General features: G+C 42.8%; 1 protein-coding gene and 1 long non-coding RNA gene across 14 annotated transcripts in view; one reads left to right on the top strand and one right to left on the bottom strand.

Moving 5' to 3' along the window:
* LOC111250950 (uncharacterized) overlaps positions 1 to 11,903 on the bottom strand; it is an 84,280-nt gene extending 72,377 nt beyond the window's left edge. For 7 of the 13 annotated variants that reach the window (XM_086989261.1, XM_086989274.1, XM_086989265.1 and 4 more), the window contains exon 1: positions 11,097 to 11,901. The gene's annotated coding sequence lies outside the window, so the exon portion shown is untranslated. Of the gene's footprint in view, positions 1 to 11,096 lie in introns of all 13 variants that reach the window. The other 6 variants (XM_086989275.1, XM_086989277.1, XM_086989262.1 and 3 more) reach the window with 4 other exon arrangements.
* The window catches only part of LOC147755377 (uncharacterized), a 42,682-nt gene that overhangs the window by 19,739 nt on the left and 3,882 nt on the right, over positions 1 to 19,061 (top strand). Inside the window, exons 3-4 of the long non-coding RNA XR_015327787.1 lie at positions 958 to 2,196; positions 2,745 to 2,919. This is a non-coding gene — a long non-coding RNA (uncharacterized LOC147755377). The remainder of the gene's footprint in view (positions 1 to 957; positions 2,197 to 2,744; positions 2,920 to 19,061) is intronic.

The following is a 19,061-nucleotide window of genomic DNA, read 5'->3' as shown; positions in this document are numbered from 1 at the left end:
TCAGTGCAGCTGTCTTTGCGATAAAGCCTTACAAATATGCTATGTGCATTTAAGTATAATGCGCTTAGATGTAACTAAGTAGCCATGCGATACCCAAGTCTCAAAAATCTGTGTTGAAATAAATAATTGAAAGTACCTGTATGCGAAAAACACGAAAATACGGTAAAAATATGATTAATTAAAATAGTGAACTTTAATATTTTGGTTGTGAAGATTGTAAACCGTTGTGCTTTGCGAAGATCGAGGCCGTTCTACTTTCGAAGCTATGCCAAATCATTCAATCACAGAGAACCGAAATCAACGATAGTGACCCCAAATAGTGTTTGTAAACTACCTGTAAATGGCATATCGGAGTATAGTAATCAACTAAATATTATGACTTAACATATTCCGCTTCATTCTTTGTGGGTCGTTGGAAGAGGAACCAGCGAGCTATTATAATTTGCCATATATATATATATATATATATATATATATATATATATATATGCGCCAGACGCGAATCCTTTTCAGGCGCGCAAGTTTCAACAGTAGCCATTGTGTGTATGTACGGTAGACTAAATGCAACAAAAATTCAATAAGGTTGAATCGTCTATGCACGTTTATTAGACGGCTTTTTTTCCCTATGCCGGATTCAAATGTATCTACAGCCAATGTCTCGACGACGTTCGCACTTCTAGTCAGACGCTCTGACGCTTCATAATCATGCCTGGGCTGAATCAGCCTTTGGCTGAACTTAAATAGTCCTGGATTGAAATAGAACTCCATTGTTGCATAGATCTACACACAGGTACCATGAAACATTACACGAACGTTCAAATCGTCAGGATACAGATTACGCATGTAACTGCAGCAGAAAATTGTTACAATTGAAAACGATTCAGAAGACTCAACAGCTGGTCAGCTACTTATAATCCTCGGAAAGAAAAAAAATCTTTTAAATTTCTGTATTTTCAGAAGTAACAACGATTACGCTACATTGCCAAGTGTCTTGGATTATCACGATGCAAGCACACACGTACGCAAAGACTTCCGGTGCAACGCGATCAGCGGCGACACAATAGCGACATCTGCAGAAACAACTGCCACAGAAACTCAGAGAACTAACAACGATTGCAGTTCGATGGAATGAAATAGTCAGCGACGATTACGGCTACCATAAAAGCAACCTGCCAATGACGACGTCAACGACAAGAACGGCTTAGCACGACGGCAATAGCAAAGGCTTCCCTTTGGCGATAGGTACACCTAATTATCAACATATGTTACTATGTCCAGTACAACTGTACAGCAAAGCAGTAGAACCTATCAGCCGGCGTCGCCCCGTCACAGATGCCGATGTCGATGACAAATGCCACTTGCCGTCGTCAGAGCTTTCGTCGTATATCTCGTGTCCTCCGTCGAACAAGTAGCAGCGACACGACGGTTAGGACATCGGTGTTACCTTCAGATGACCTTGTTGTCATCCACATACCGAAACGGAAGGCTGTCGGCTTCCGAATGCGCAAGCCGACAAACGGATAAGCAAACGGTCTGTCTAACGAATGTATATGCGGCCGAAGTATCGTTGCGGCGATGCTGGAACAAGCTCTGAAAGCGAGGCGTTCATTTCAAATTCCGCCCCCGAGCGGTTCGGCACAGTGACATTGATGTCGACATCCGTGGGGCTCCTGTTGACAACGGCGGTGGCGGGCATGGATTGTGTGATCGTTACGAGAAGAAAATAAAGGCAAGATAGCTTTGGTCCTGAAAGCATATGTACGATAATGCATGTCGCTGCTAGTGATGGTGCATCCTGCCGATAAATAGTATCATATATATGTGGATTGATACACCTGCGTAAAGTCCTTTTTCCATATGCTCACACATTAGAGCATGTGCTGGGCAGTCAGACAAACCTATCGTTGAACCATGCGATCGTGTGGGTGCGTGGGGATCGTCTAACGAGTCATAGAAAGGAGAAAGTAGCCTGACATGAACCGGATTGTCAATTGTACCTAACTCATACTAGTTCAAATACTATTGACAGCGGTCGTCGGTCTCTCGCGTGGCAGTGGCCACTCGTTTCGTCTCTAGTTAACCGTCACAGGAATACACAAGCCCTAAGCGTCATCAACGCTATATGAAGCTCATTTCTATCATTACTCTTAACATCACAATGAAGGAACCCTGAATTACGTGATGGCCGCGAAGCAGGTAATTATCATTTATTATATATATGTTGCGGTATATATAGTGTGGTGCTATTTCACAAGCATTTTTTTTAACTTAATGTCTATGAGAACTGCGGAAATACTGGAAACTTGCGCTCTCGCCATTTTAACACGACCGGAGATTAACGAGTGATATCATCGCGTTTATCGAAATTTGAGTTGAAAAACAACCGCAATAATAATAGAAGTTATGATAGCTACCCTATCACACCATGTTACAATTGTTTGTAACATATGTTGATTTTTATTTGTCAATAGCGATAGTGGCAAAGACATTTTCAACAGTAAAAATCAACGTATACTGGATATCACCGTGCAGAACACGGAACCACCCTGCAGCAATTGCTTTTCCTCTGTCCTTCTCCCGTCTATTTTTGCCGGGCTCAGTCTCTTCCATTCCATGTCAGAAGCATCGGATCATATCGAAAACACTAAGCTGTCACCAATGGGTTGCCTCGCGAAAGCTTTGCTTACTATTCATCTACTGTCCACGCATGCCTGTAAATTGTCCATTGAAATTTCATTTTTCAGATTTTCGGTTACGGCAACTGGCCTCCAGCGACCCATCATAGCCTTTGTCATCGTTGCCGCCATTGTTGACAAGAGCAACCTCAAAAATGTTCACTGAATCCCTCGGATACATATCGAAGACATACATATCTAGATGTGTCCATAAATACAGATAGCAGTGTATATCTATACGCATGTAAGTATTAAAACGTAGATGCCATTCATCCGTGACAAGGTTGCCTGCACCATTTTGTTCTCGATTTATATCGCAGAACTGAACCACTGTAATTATAACCCTCAAGTATTGACTATCTGGCCTATTATAATTGGCGTACTCCATGCATTGGCAAGTTGGAAGGGGCGATCTGTGTAGCCCTATGCACTCGATCATAAATGAATGGTACGCAAGCCTGAACCGTAATGCTAGTTTTCGTGATGTATTATACATACGTTCTAACGTCGCTCGTACCTTCGTTACATGATATATACCTATAGAGTTTAAACTTTATCTGTTACGATCATAAATTACTAGTTTTTTTTTTTGTTTTTGACTTGTATTAACATTCAGTATCTCTCCTATTGGACGTTAGGCTATCTGTCTCAATGTCGAATTTCTGTCGTGCTATTACAGCACGATATGGACATGGCCGGTAGCATGAGCTCCTCCCTTTTGTACTCATCAAGGCTGCGTTGGCCACAAAATCAGTATTAGTAATGAAAATACAGCAGGCAAAGGCACATTCAGGTCCCGGCCTCCTGTGAACAACCCGGTAGGAGCATCTGGGCCGGCGACGGCTGGTACTGCGTGATTTGATGGGCTTCTTGTAGTAGCTTTTTGCCTCTTACTTTGAAAAAGGCGAGCTATTGCTGAAGAGGAAAGCGGTTGTGACGGCGGTTCGTAGTGAAAAACGCCGCCATCGCTTCGTCTGACGCGGGTTGAATCGGCTCCAACTGAATTCAATCCGCTTTTTGTGGATTCTCTTTGTAATAGCCAGTTTACAGGTAACGCATAATACGTACGTCTAAAAGTACTTTGTAGAAGAGTCTATCGGCTCGAAGCATTGTGCTACAGAACTTTTCGCATTTTCATTATAATGATCTATTATCGTGAGCCGGCTGATTGACTGGCAGAGTGGGACTGACCCATCAGAAACTACAATAATAATTATAATGGTCAGCATACTAAATCTATCAGAGATACGATCTATCTAAATCAATTAGTCTATTGCCGATAAGCGACTGAGAGCCCGTGACACAGTGTGCCCGCCGGCCTTTAACGACGCTAACGCTTAACCAAGGTACCGTGCTAAAGCTAAAATTAATCTGCTTAATTCTATAGAGAAATAGCAGTACATTGTATGTGCGCGGTCTTCATAACGTTTTATCATCACTCCGGGGGCATATTGTCGTGCAGCGTACTAGCACGAACATTGATGTCGTCCCTGATAATCCTAAAACCTCACTTAGAAATTCTGCATGGACTGAACATCAATCAAATTGATTCATAGCCTCCAATAGTTTGGCTAATATATATAATGATACTGCTACGAATTTTGCCTGTACGGTACTACGTTTTTGTCTGAACGCTTTTAGCTATTTCCGCTGTATGCATGAACTCCCAGAATTCCTTCCTTTAGGTATAGATAGCATCAAGGGCCTGTTTCCGCTAGGACCAACGAGGGTAAGCCTTGCTATATTTATCTAAGATACGGCATGATAGCTACTTGCCAACGCTAACATTCTAGCCAGAAATAGCTGCATGTACACAGCGATAACAAATATAAGGAGATGCGTATTAGTCATCATGCCATACCACTCCTTATCGTATTAAACTAGTTTTAGTTCGATGCTGATGTTTGCCTTCTCTCATATGGCTGTACTACACGGCCGTAGGACTAAGCTGTGCAAAATGAAATAACAATGAAATGAAAATAAAATAAACAATAATAAATAAAAAATATATCTTTATCAAATATGATTTAGCTTTGAGTTGCCATTAGTAAACTGGGGTTCACCTTCCTCGGACGTCCAGTCCTATCATCAGCTACAAGGCCGTTTTGACCTGACAAGACCTTAGAAGAATTACTTTTGTACTATTCCACTAAACCGCACAAAATTTAGGACCCTCGATCTATTCATCTTATTTGTCTTATTTGCGCAATCTACCTCCGAACAGTATTAGACGTTTAATCAAATCAAGGTATAGATAACTAGCAGTTTTCCATAGGAGTCTTTGCCAGCGGAGTTCATCTGAACGCGACAAATCGTATTGGGTTCAGATAACGTTTGGGGCATCCAAGCTACTGAAACAGGTAGACATTCTCGCTGGATGGCCAAGCCACCAACAGGGTATAGACCCATTATAAACTAGTTCCGTGATTCACACAATTGTACGCGCGCGCGCGCGCGCACCTGTACATACACATGCATATCTCAAATATAAACACACATCTAGATTCTCAAATATAATAATAGAAGAAAAAGCAAAAAGTTTTTACGATGGGTGGAGTACAATGAAGGGGTCGAATCCATTGGGGCTACATGCTTCCGTCAGTTGTTCGCTGCCAGCATTTATCCGTTTGCTGTCTTGGTCGTGTCCCCTGACATTTGCTACGCTCATGCCCAATCTGATCCGGCACAGCAAGATGCGCCACGACATCGTGGCATATTTTCTCATCGAGTGAATCCTTTTGGCTTACCCCGAATACGTTATTTTGTTGCCTTTCTATTAGTTTGTTCAAAGAAAAGGGCGTTGAATAGGCGAGACGTGTGCGATCCAACAAAGGTCTAAGCAAATATCGAACGAAAAACGAAAACGCAGCATGTATACGAACAGAAAATAGAATTAGCTCACAGGGAACTGACGCAGTAAACGAACGCGATGTATGCAGACAGACGTGTGTATGTCCGATCAGCCAGCCGAACCGATGTTAATTACAGTATTCTTTGCCTTGTCGGTGAAACCCAGAACGGAGATGAAACGCGGAGGCTTTCCAATGAGTGTCGTTCAGAACAACTGATTTGGTAAAAGCTAATGTACTTCAGGTGTTTGCTCCTATCCGCTATGTACTATACTGTGGCTAATTGCAAGTCTCAATATATATATATATATCAAGATAACGCTTTTTGCGTCAATATGGCACAATTGTTGTCACAAAATTGTTTTGAAAAAGGCACTGCTACTATGTTCGTTAGATTTCTCAATACAATAAGAACCGCCCACCAAATACCAATACTCGTCAAATATGTCGGTATTGGTACTTGTTGAATATATGCAAGCGGCGTTACATTTGCCACTAGAATAATAGTAGACCAAACGGTTTTTCAGACGTTCGGAAGCCTCTAACTTAACGTCCCAACAACACTAAGCCAACCGGCTAGCAGCAAGTTACGTATGCGTATCCGCAAACTCCACTCCGACTAAGAAAAAGCTTTTAGGAACTTAAAATCATATCGGGTCATTTGGTAGAAGCGGTTCTACCTCACTATATACATCTGCAGTCGGTTGTGATTGCAGTAGCCGGTACGATTTACACCTTTACGAAAAATCGTTGAAGTTTTCGACCGGCGACAAAATTCTATTGTACAACGAACAGCTTTTGGTTGTCAGCCATTTTCGGCAACGCTGACAACCCTGCGGTAACGAATCACCCTTAAAATACCATCATCGTCATTGTGGCCACCTCGATAGCAGCAGCCATTGTATCGTAATATCAAACCCACTAAATGGGTTGTGAAACATAAAATTACTCCAAATTGTCTGACGGCCCGCCTGTCAGTCGCTTCGCCTCTCTAGCCAAATGCACTTTTGTTTAACATACGCGCTTCATTGAAAATTAAGGGTATTGACATACTCTTTGTCAGCTATCGCTGGTCTGGCATCTTCTTTTCTGGCGACGCGTATCTTTAACGTAATTACACATACGAGTAGCAATGACGCTCATCATGTCGCCGTACCCATATGATGCTCGTATGCAACTCCATCAACATTGAATGGAAGACGCTATGGACCATAGAGAGTTTCTGACAAACGCCGCGTTTGCCACAGCCATTTCAGTCGTGACGGCGCTCCGCACGAATAGCTACAATTTAATTGCGAACATTTTAGACTTCGTTATCTTTTAGACTGGGCGCCAACAGTGTTCAGGGGTGTCGATGGGCTGATATCGCTTTGCAATTGAATGATTTTGCGTAAAGCAAACATAATCTGGGCTCTTGAACGCCTACTCGGGTGGCAAATAAGGAATTTCCGCTCGCTAGCAAGCAGAGAAATTAAATCTGGGCTGTAACGAACGAAATAAACTGCTCAGATGGATAGATCGAGATCATCGAAGCGTCGTTAAATCATTCACTTTCTGATCATCTCCTCCAGCTTCTCAGATCATGGCAAACTGCAGACCCCACCACTCGCTATAATTCCATAATAGCAATTCTATTACCTAGATTGTGATCACCGGAAGTCACTCATTATATATTAATGAATAGAATAGCACTGTCGGGAATTTGGAGGGCCTTTATCATTATCGTAGTAATATAACTTAGGCAGGCTTTTGTCCTTAGTACTGGAAACCCTTATGATCACCATGCATACTATTAAACTAATGGATATATCTTATAGTGCATGCGAAATACACAAATGCCCTACCGGTATCTTCCTATTATAGCTTACGTATACGATATTGTCGTTACGAAAATTTTTGACTGCCCCAGCTTTCAGCTACTGCCCACATCAAAAGAGGTTCGACTTTATCTCTTTTCTGCTTTTAATCGAATCGAAAAATTAAGGCTGCTTGTAGAAGATAGTTGCAGTTGGCCTCTTACGATCAAAGGCCTTTCCATTTACCACGTTACGCTTGCTATTTAAGCTTTCTCAATACGTTTTTACCTAACTCATTAAGGTATTTGCTGCCTGGGCCGCCATAAAGCGATGGATCCCACGCAACCCAAATAAACAATCGTGTTTCGCTCATATTAAAGTAAGGTTCAGGAAAATCGTATAAACCCAAATCGAATCACCCTCAACTACGGGTATTTATAAGCCGGCTAACTTGGCGAAAGCATCTATTGTTTTCTGTGCATATCTACATACAAGGCCACATCTTCAGCTTGCATGGAATTAAGTAGGTCGTGCTCGGCGCCTAGGCCTACTCGCAGCGTAGCCATTTTCGAACTTCACAGAGAACTTAGTAAAGTTGAAATTAATTCTATGCAAAGAGGATTATCATAATTCAAAGATGGTAATATTATTACTTGAGGAAATAACTCAAAAAAGCCGCACCCGACTGTTCAACATGGCTATTAATGGTAAGCAAACAAAATAAATAAGTGTATCGGTTTATCATGTGAACTTAAAATACCGATTGCAACGTTATGCGACTAACTTATTCTTTTATATTTGCAACTTATACGCTACATACATAGGAGTATCCGCTTGCCTAAACCGGATCTGGACCTATTTCTTTTGTAATTTATTTCATCTGTCGAAAAATATGCTCGAATTGTTTGATAGGCGCATTCGGGGAACTTTTGGTCAAGGTAACTAAATGTATATAAGCGACTACTATGTGACAAGGCTGTACAACATGCCTTTAGTATATTTAGTGAGGGCAAACCAGATTTCATGTTAGGCAACGAGACCTTTTATCGTGGTAGGCCTGCTTTGGCCCGAAGCATCGCAAAAGGTATCGTGTCGGTGACACGGGCTTTGCGAAACTCTGTGCAACAAAGACGCAAAAATGGCCTGACACTTTAAAATGCTCTACTGGCTACAAGGGCCAAACAATGAAAATCGTACAACACGTCAATGCGACAGCTCTAGAGTTTGCGGAAGGACAAGAAGTACGTTACAGGTTTAGTTATATGCACGCATTTTACATTACATGTAACATGGACGTATTGCATTGTTATTATGACCTGACTTGTTGAATGAAAAAAAATCTCTAGCGGTTTCCTGAAACGACTATCTAGCTCCAATATGTAGGCGTGGAATAATTATCCGAGCAGGGTGCAATTCGAATAGGTTTGTTACGATAGAAAATTTAAATGGGTTTATAAAGGAAATTTAAATACATGTAAATAAAGCACAAGCATTTTAGTGTACCAAATTTTTCTTTACCACTCATAGCGACCATTGTTTACAGAACAGCTCCTGTTTGGAAGGATCAAGTGCTACAGGACATTAAAGCTGGCCTGAATATGGGAAAATTCTGACGTCTGTAATCTATTGCGCCTACCTGCTAGTGTTCAAAGTTCGCGCGAAATTTTACGCGCGACGATTAGTGAAATTACCTAGTCATTTTGTGTTTTTTCCGCTTTTCGAATACGATTCCCACTTGCAGAGAGCTTGTCTATATAACATATGAGATATTAGGCACATGGCTAGACTGATTAATAATTTATAAGAATCAGAGAAATCTAATTTTTTTTTATCATTAACTTGACAACTTCATTGTACGAATATGTAAAATAACATTTGCAATCGCACCTTCTACCGAAACACAGGGATCGACTATATGTGTCCAGATGGATGCAGAAAAGCACTTATCGAAGATGGAAGGATATCTGTAGCAGCATCATCATTGTACCGTTCGATTTTGCGCTATAATTTATGCCTGCTCGCCGACCAAAAGTATCTGTCACTTTCAGATAGTGCAGGGTAGTTACGCGTTTGACCACTGAACCTAGGAACACGTGAGACGGTCTAATTTCGAAACCAAGGCTAGACTTCGCACTAGAAGCCAACTGTCCGCTCTCGCAACGCTCGGTAGCAGCATGTCTCTTTGTAATGTCATCTTGGCTTATGGGGCTTAAATAGATACTAGCAATAAATATAAACTTTCTTGGCGGGCGAAATTTTTTCACGTAACTTTACAGCTAAATCCGAAGAAAACGAACTAGTCTTGCGAGTAAAATCGAAGCATCGAACGGCTAAAGCAAGGTCCTGAATAAATCTTAGCAATTACGACCGGTTTCACCCCGTACAGCTGGCGCAAGACTGTAATCTCAGCTGTCTTATATAGAAAAGAGAAACATTTGCTTACTCAGCTATTACAAATTGCGTGACGATATTGGAAAACAACTGTATGAAGGTGAAGCGCTTCAAACACAGCAGAACTTGAGTAAACTTATTATAATCAACGTAATTAAGTAGCATTGTCTTATAGTTTGCGATCGTTACGAAACAACGCCATTGAAAGAAGAGCTACTTTCGATTCAGTGTACCGTTCGATAGAGCTGCTCGAAATTGTGCCGTGTTACATTTAAAAAAAAAAGTCGACTTAATCATAAAATTAGGAGGTTAAATAGAATCCTATTGTACGGCCCGCCTTATACAATTGAATAAAGCTTTTACCGTTGTCGTATCCATGATTGAGAGGTTTTTGGGGTTCTTTAATTTGGATTGATCTGAACAGGGCTGACAGCGTGGCTCCTTGCAACCATCAAAACTATTTGCCATCCTAAGCTTCATTCATCGTCTGTCTGGACCTTCACCTTACAACGTTACGGATCAGCCCTACTTGTATTCACTTTTAATGATGTATCGTCAATAGTAAAATGCACGTCTAGTAGCAGCTATTCAAACGATGATAATGATGAGCAGTAAGCATATGACACGAAGATCTATATACAAGGATCTTAACATGATGGGTAGGTCCTACCAAACGGAACTCGCCGATTTGTGCACGTTAAGAAAGTCATTCATAGAACGGACGTCATAGACAAAGTTTATGATGAAGAGGATCAGCTGTGCTGGCTCAACAACGCGTAGCCACAGGTATTTTCACTCTACCAAATAAACTTTTTCAATTCTTCGATATGCTAGTATATGGAGAGAGATAAAGCTATCACATGTACCTTTTTTAGGTTGACCAATGAAGTACGTAGGAGAAGAGGGCCAGCGGGATTTTTCGCTACCGCAACGTGAGCAGACTAACTCATTTGAAATATATGAGAAGGAAAGTTGCAGCGGGCCCAATTTACACTTAATTGAGGCACACTCTCTAAAGCTAGCACCCGGATGTGGACACGGTGACGACTGGATGTCGTCCCTCTCGTTTCGGTATGACTGTCACAAAGCTTGAGAGTAATTTGAGTTGAAGTTCATCACATGGTATATTACCATTTAAGACTACTATCTGAGTTGACATAATGAACGTATAGAGGAATATTTGATGCTAGAAGTTAGCTAGAATCATCTGGCTTCTTGCCACAAATGACGTAACAGAGTAGTGAATAGTATCTTGATTAGGTCGGAATCGGAACCACCGAATCGAACCGACGGAATTAAGGCTAGGCTGTGTATACCTTTGAGACAGCTTCTCAAAGCGACATGTTGTAACATAACGAAATGTTTACCTTTCATACAAAACCAACCTTTTGCTGCTCTTATCCTTTTATTGGAGTCAGGTATCTACTCATTGTATTACGTTCATCACGTTATCCAGAGATTTCTAATCAAGAGCACTTCCTATGCACAGTTTATCCAGGTGCGCGCCATAGCAAAAGCTGTTTCCTTACCAACTCTTCACATTCGAATTAGCGCACCATACACAATATCGAATACTACTCATTATCAAATGACTAGCGCCTTATCTCTTTAACGACGATGCTAGTGATACGCTTCGTCGGGTCACCTGTAGCTCATGAGTACTAGGTAGCCAGAAAGATGGGCAGTGTCGCACTAGCACTCCAAGGCGAAAAATACGCACACTCACCTTTACAAACCCACGTCGCAATAATATATGTCCCACTACCTAATAATCTATTTCCATCGCATCATTAACGGTGCGCGTCAGTATCAGTCTATTGACTACAGGAACGTTCACTGGGAGCGCTGTACTCGGCAATCTTTCGAAGACGACGCTGCCGATCTCCGAAAACACGAGAAAACTTAGTCCGTCGAAATCATCGTCGACGCTGATGATCACAAGTGCCAATTTTCTCTTCTAAGTTTGACGTCAAATTTTTCTAAGGTATTCCGTCCGTTTGCGGTCCTGCAGCGCTCCGCCGATGTTGACTGCGGCGCGCGAACTGTCGGTGGCGTCCGGCTCACCAGACGTTTGTCAGGCCTGGGGCGACCCAGTCGGCTCACAGAGGGCGCTATCTGCGGTGTCTGCGAACGCAACGGGTCGAGCTATTTGTAGCGCTACGACAGTTTAGCCAGCGGAGAAGAATCGAAGACGATGAAAAAAAGTGCTGAAACGGCACCGCTTCACAGTGGCGGCAACTGCTTCTGCAGAGCAAACGCTATGTGAAGTAGTGGGAAAGGAAATGACAATTGAGTTTATGCGAAAGGGTTGTGAGTAACGGGAGTCAGCTTAGATGATTACAGAATTCGCTTTCTGCTGGTAGTACAACTCTGTTCGAAATTTCACATATATATCATGATGTTATTTCCATTTCAAACTTCCCTTCATACATATGTATTTGTATTAAAGCTTCAAAACGGTTCAAAAAAATGGGCTTGTTCAGACTCAAGCTTTGGAAGAACGGAGAATCAACTTATTAATGTTTACTTCTTAAGCTATATATCGGCTTAAAAGTTAGGTTTTACTAATACCGATCGTCTGAATACGCCGAGTTCCATCTGTAGACAAGGCTTCTTAAAAATCTCAAATTTAGTCTATGCAGGTTTCAACCGTTCTTGAAGAACTATACAGTAGCCATGCCCTTCATATGATATATGTACAAGTGTACTCATACTGGTTCTCAGTGCGCGTCCTACGCATCCAAATTGATTTCCCGAAGACGAAGCTCCTTTCAACTCAATGATTCCATCTCATAGAAAGCCACTATATAGCAATTAATAAACGTTATGAGTGCGCGCTCTTATGCAAGTTAAATGATCGATGGAATGCGCAAGGGACGAGTCAAAAAAGAGAAGATCTCAGGTAAATTAGGCAAAAAGCATTTGAGAAGGGTGAGCCAATCGCGCAGCGGATGGTCAGGGCAAGAGCATTCAGAAATGACATATGCGCGGTCATTTGCATGGAAGCCATCAATCTCAAATCCTGCGGTTTGCGGAAGAGAATTCAGTGACGATCTCCGTGAGGCCAGCTATGAATCGCAGGTATGAGCTCACACCGTGATGAGCCGAAGAGGCTGGCGGAAAGCAACGGTCTGTGAAAGGCTGAACATAACGGGCCGCTAAGAGGCGCTCTGTGATGTTTCAGGTAAAAGAGTCCGTCTACAAGAGCTGTGATGGTCAAGAAGACAGACTGGTAAACTTGGAGACGAAAAACAGATTCTTGATTATGGCGTTAAATGTAGTTGTCTTGGCGTCGGCGTTCGGCATCGGCTTCCCGGAAGCGGAATATATGTCCGTTTCGAGTAAGTGAAGAAGAGACCTTTAGAAATAATAGCCAAGTGAGAGCCTTATCGATAACGGTAAGGTACGGATGTTACTATAGAAAATGTTTGCTCAGTGGCATAAAAGAACGCTACTTTTTAGGTTAGCGTACTTTTAAAGATTCCTACTTTCAGACAGCGGCACAAACAACGGATAGAGATTGACAGAAATAAATATTATCTGTAGCAGAATCGTCACATCTTCCATCGATTGATATAATATTTTCTGCGGCATGATGAACCGCATGATGCTTATCCGTTCACCCAGCGGTTAAATAGAGTTTGGTCGTAATGGTATATAAAAAGAAGAAATACGCGGCAGTACCAGACGATGTCGCTCGCCCATCATTTGTTCAGTAGACACCGTTAACCTGATGGCCATCTCCCGTTGAATGTCTATTGAACCCCCTTAGGTCCCTGTTACCTTTGCTGGATCCCGCACGAGCACATATACTTTCCATCTTGTTGTATCTAGACACAGCATGAAGCTAGCGCACGGTCGTAGTCGATTCCGCCGATATAAAGCTTATTGTTTCGGAGCCCGCATAATCGGCATCAGTACTTATTGTGACAATCGCCATACGATATTTGTGTGGATTAAGGAGTCCTGAACGTATTACCCCAGGAACGAATCAGCCGGAATCTCCTGGTAACCTTTGCATAGACGTAATAGTCAGGCCAGTAAACAAGTAATACGAAGAGGTCTTCTACTCACGCTTGAAACGTAGCCAAAAATGCGGTAGCTGGTGGGTTTTCAAGGAATTTGAAGATCTAGTATACATAGTACTCAATCTGTTTGCGCACTTAATCCATCTTAGCACTGCGCTTTGCTTTAACAGAAGATTTTATAGAAGTATTGTCAACAATAAACTGGTTGTTTTGAATTTCGATGGTATCACGCAGAAACGCAGACGGAAACATAGGCATTGTGTGTACGCCGTTCTCACTTCAAAATCAAAGATCATAGCGAGGAGGTGTGCAATTGCAGTACTGGAATCCGAAGCGATGCAACTTTGCGACCTTTAACCTACGCTCGTTTGACTTGAGACATCTAAATGCTCGGTTCTAATGGTAGGGCCCGCTCTGCACTAAGATTTGCTGAAATATCTATAAAGCAGCCTGGTTTTTCGAAAACCATTCTAACTTACCCCGCCCATCTATTTCGGAATTTCTCTTTCCCTCAACTATCGAAGTTCATCGCGTCATTGCCGTCACATGGACAATGTAACCTTGCTTTCAAAACAGCGATTTACCGAATCCATCGGTCCTTGTGAGCGTAGAAAGGTAGCTTGGGCGTTTTGTTCGTAATCATGCCCTCAATCGCGCGTGTGGAACTTCTAGGATCTGTGTCTCCTCCTCGCTTCGCCGTTTCGTTCATTTCTTTATTGTTTACAGACAGAAATGTCCCTTTATCTATCCATAAGACCATACTTTGTTGTACCGCAGATGAATTTCAACTCTTCTGATTTATCTGTGCTCCATTACTATTTAACTTACTCGCATCGAAGTAGTCGTTATCGTTGATGCCGTCACCTGCGATCTATTTGCGGTAGATGGCAACGGCTGCTGCGGCTGGCGCTACGGCAACCGAGCGTGGAACTTGTGCTAACTTTCAAAAGTCTCTCGTTGGTATTCTTTCAGCAGAGTCGATTTCTGTCTGTTCACCCTTGCCTATAGCCGCGACCCAGTAGTAAACGGCGAAAAACGTGCTTGTCGATAGAACAGTGACAGCGAACAGAACGCTTATAGCACTCCGCACATCTACATCGGCGGCGAACGAAGATTTGCTTAACGCTCTGAAGCGACCGCAGCATCTGTGATAGTAAATGATGATGATGATGGTTATGATGCTACTACTGCTGCTGCTGCTGCAGATGATGATGATGATGATGTTAATCGCGACTCCTGATCTTGACGATGCTCGGGCAATCGTCTACCGCAAAGTGATTGCGTGTACCTTGCCTTTTGTCCCACTGAAAATGTTACTGGTCATTTCCGCTGCTGCTGTGATGGCAAAGCAGCTGCACAACAACGGGTGAAGGCGAGCAAACGACTAGCCGCATGCAAACGCAGGACGCTTTCTGAAAAAAGGATTCATCCAATGTGATCGAATGAGATCTTAGCTCCGCCTATAGATATTTACTAGTATCCTGTAAATATCCGCCTCTTCATTCGGTTCATGGGTATGTGCCTATATAGCGTAGTATGCGCTGCGATGACATTAGCCATAATCATACCTGAGATTCTGGCAAACAGTCGCGCTTGTCCGGCCACCTTCTGTTGATCTGCGGCTCGGATCACAACAATTTTTGATAGTGACAGCGGTTACCCTAGCCGCATTACCACGTTCTAGCAATACATTTATTGACTCACGGGGTCGCGTTGCGACCACGGTTGGTTAGGCCCTTGTTGCAGTCGGCCCGATCGAGGTAAGGGGAACTTAGCTTATATTAGGGATTTCTGCAGTCAATTCACTACTACTATTCCAGGCCTGAGATGGCTATTGCTGTTACTGGTACTGATGTTGATGAAAATTCTGCTTCTGCGACTGTTGCCACCGTTCGAAGTAAGCCAGCCAAATCATCCGCGAATCCACCACTTCCGGCAGCGCCTACAGCTCGGAGCAGGGGGCGGTGGCGCTGGCCAGCAACAGTGGCCCTTAAGCGCCGTACAACTGGAATATGGTGGAAATGCAACGGTAAAACAGTCCGATTCGCTCATTTCTCATGCAGTTATTGTTCATTTTTTTGCCGCATCCCAGCGACTTCTACCCGCGCGACACGCTGCTCATTGACCAGGTACCTGATGGTCGTAGTGGGAACACGGCACAGCCTTGTCGTAGCACGGCTTACTTCTGATACTGGCTCCTGGCGTTGCCAATTGCAGACACGTCCCGTCTGTCGGCATTTGTCTCTGTGTAGTGTGAGCATCATTGAATGCCTGGACTGAGACGAAAATGTTATTCCGTATATCGTAATGCTTGCTATGACTGAGATTGCGTCTTACAGCTTTTGTCGATCCACTGCTGCCGTCGTCGTTTGTTTAGAGTAAACATCCCATGACGACAGCGTTGATCAGCAACTCAGTTTCTATTCTCTGATTTTCTAAATTTCAACCTGTTTCGGTATGGTTCAGTAGCCGGTTTAGCATCATGGTGAACTTTGCAAGGGTAGCCACTGTTGAAACGAGGCTGCTAGAATAATAACAACAACAACAAGTCGCGACATCGCCAGTGTGGGAGGGGCAGACGAAAATGATGGCTGAACAGGAAACCATTGCTCTTTTTATGGCTATTTGTGTTCCATTATTACCACTGGAATTGCTATTATAAACGAATGGCACAGCCATACGTGGAAAAGGTAGAGTTCATCCAGCACGTCGTGTCTGCTCGTAAATTTCTGTTCTACCCTTCATTTCGCTTAACAATGTATTGAAGTTACACATTCGTCGAGTCTTTACCGCTGGATGCTGCTGCTGCTGCTGCTTTGATAGACGGATCCTAACTGCAATGTCTGATTTACTTATTTCTCGTCATCATCTCCGGCGAACGTCTTCTTCACTGTATAATAATAATAGTGTCGTTCATCTTCAGTAACCAAGCGTTTGTGACTAACTGTGTACGCGTGCTCCTGTGCGTTCATCTATTATAGGCAGGACCAAGCAGATGCACAGAATGTCAAGTATCCGTTAAATGCTAGCTTCAAGCGAGAAATATAGAGAGTACTTAGCGGAACCAAGAAAGCAACGTCGATTACTTGGTCGCTCATATGCCTGATGCTAACAGCGATGCACCGAGTGCCAGTGACCAACTATTTTAGCTCAATAATGATACCATTTCGTGTTTGGTTACTCGATTTCGGTAGTAAATAAAGAAAGGCTTGCGGCGATACAACGAAACAGCCAGGACCTGTAGTCTACAGGGTAAAGCTAGGGGGTCAAACGGGACTGCTAGGACGGAACGCGAATACCGTACGCGACAATTATATGGAGTACATACTGTATTCACAATGCGAGTCGTCTGCTTTATAGACCCTCTTTTTCGTAAGATCAACTCGTAAACATTATGCCCCATGCACGGCGGCACACAGTCATCGCGCTGTTTTGTCTGGCTTGGTCTCTGAACGAAAAATTAGACAAAATGTATCCAATGCGACGTGTTATAGCTGCTCGTAATTATTTATCATTTTTTTCGTTTCGTTCTTGCGTGTTTAAAAACCATTATTCGAACGAACATCCAGCAGATCTTACGAAGGTCAATTGCATAAGACAGGTCTAATATTAAGCTTTGACGAAAGACGCCAATCATTCTACGCGAACTAAGGCCCAGCCCTGATTCAGCTAAATGCCACGCGTCTGACGTGTCTGTGCAAGATAATGTCATGTTATAGTTCTCAATACAACGGCCGCGGTACAAACGGCTCTTGTGGCGTCGTTGATCGCACGAAATCGACCTCCAGTGGTCTCTACGTGTAATTAGTGGATATGATCAAAGAACCATTGCCATAACAGCTGAACAGCGGTCGAATCGTCGGACACGCACTATCGCTCAGAGGAGCTACGCTTTTTATAGGATAAAATGAAAACGGACGTACGGCCGACGGACGACGGAAACGGACCACACGCGATGTACTATTCGCCAGCTACGCTACGAGCACACAATCCAGCTAATTTCTAATTAGGGCTGTGTTATTGTTGTCGCGGGATTTATATGGGCCTAAATCGCGATTGCACGCGTTCTATGGGCGTAGCATCTGATATTTTTCGGTAACTAGCGAAGAAAATTGTGTTCACAGGCGACTGCTGGAAAATTTTCACATTTTGTGATCAAGATAAGCTCATTCTGGATGCGTGGCATAGTCTCGATTTATATGCAGATATTTTTCTATAATGTTGTCATTTCATTTGCTACAAGCGATGATGACTAATCGATAATTAATTATAGAAATTTCGCCGTTGTCCTACTCAAAACGTTAGGCTTCGTGGCGTGAACGGACGCAGAAAATAGAGGCTACGTGACGCCATTTTTCAAATTTGACATAATTTCAAAATTGGTAAAATTAAGGTTGCTTAGTCCTGCAGGTTACACCGTAACTAACCATCCTTCTGCTGCTTTTAGTGGAAAACAAGGACAAATACAGTGTGAATGATCTACATAAATTATCGCCATTTTCCTATAGCTATTCATATAGGATTCTGACGGTCTAGATTACGAAAAACGTAACTTCAATTTGGTATTTTTATAGATTATAAAACTTTAGCAGAAGTCACCCACAACAACTTAACGTCGCTGCGCAATTAGTGCCGAAAGCATGGGTGACCCGAACTATTCGCAGGTCACTAGGGATGCTTTACGATGTCAGGATAGGGAGCTGGTCAGGTGTGCTGTCGGTATATTCGGCTCGTTCTCCTTGTCATGATCAGACGATAGCGCTAACTAACACAAAAGGAACCCCCTATCGACAACTGACGATAGTTCACGATAGCGGTTTCAGATAAAAGAAAATACTACCCCCCAGTGCTTAAACGTGACTATTAATACTTTTCGCAATAGTTACCTGCAAAATTAAAGAACACACTAAATACAAATGTAGTATTTCAAGCCCGCAGAAACCTCTACAAAAGTTATATGTGAGGGCGTATATTTAACCACTCTATAATACGGTCACAAGTGCCTCCTCCGGCCTGACAACAGCTGTCTCAGAACTGCTGCAAGGACTTCTTAATTTAGAGTCAACAATAGATCATGAACGCTCTATTAAAGCGGGTGCGGTTGGAGTGATATGCTTGAATGTCTTCCACTTCAATACATAAAAGCCGCTTTAAAGTTTTCTTTGAATTGCACCACGATTGGAAAATCGGATCATTCGGAGTTAATGCCAGTACTTTCGAACGCCGTGATTCCTGCGCAGTGTTTTACCCAAGGCACATATTCCACTAGGACAAATTGCATAGCGTGTTCTACTAGGCTTGCTATCAAATGGATTGGATATG

This window comes from Varroa destructor, unplaced genomic scaffold (genome assembly GCF_002443255.2).
Source record: "Varroa destructor unplaced genomic scaffold, Vdes_3.0 BEIS01000005.1, whole genome shotgun sequence".
NCBI lineage: Eukaryota > Metazoa > Arthropoda > Arachnida > Mesostigmata > Varroidae > Varroa > Varroa destructor.
This window is presented reverse-complemented; position numbering and strand designations above follow the sequence as displayed.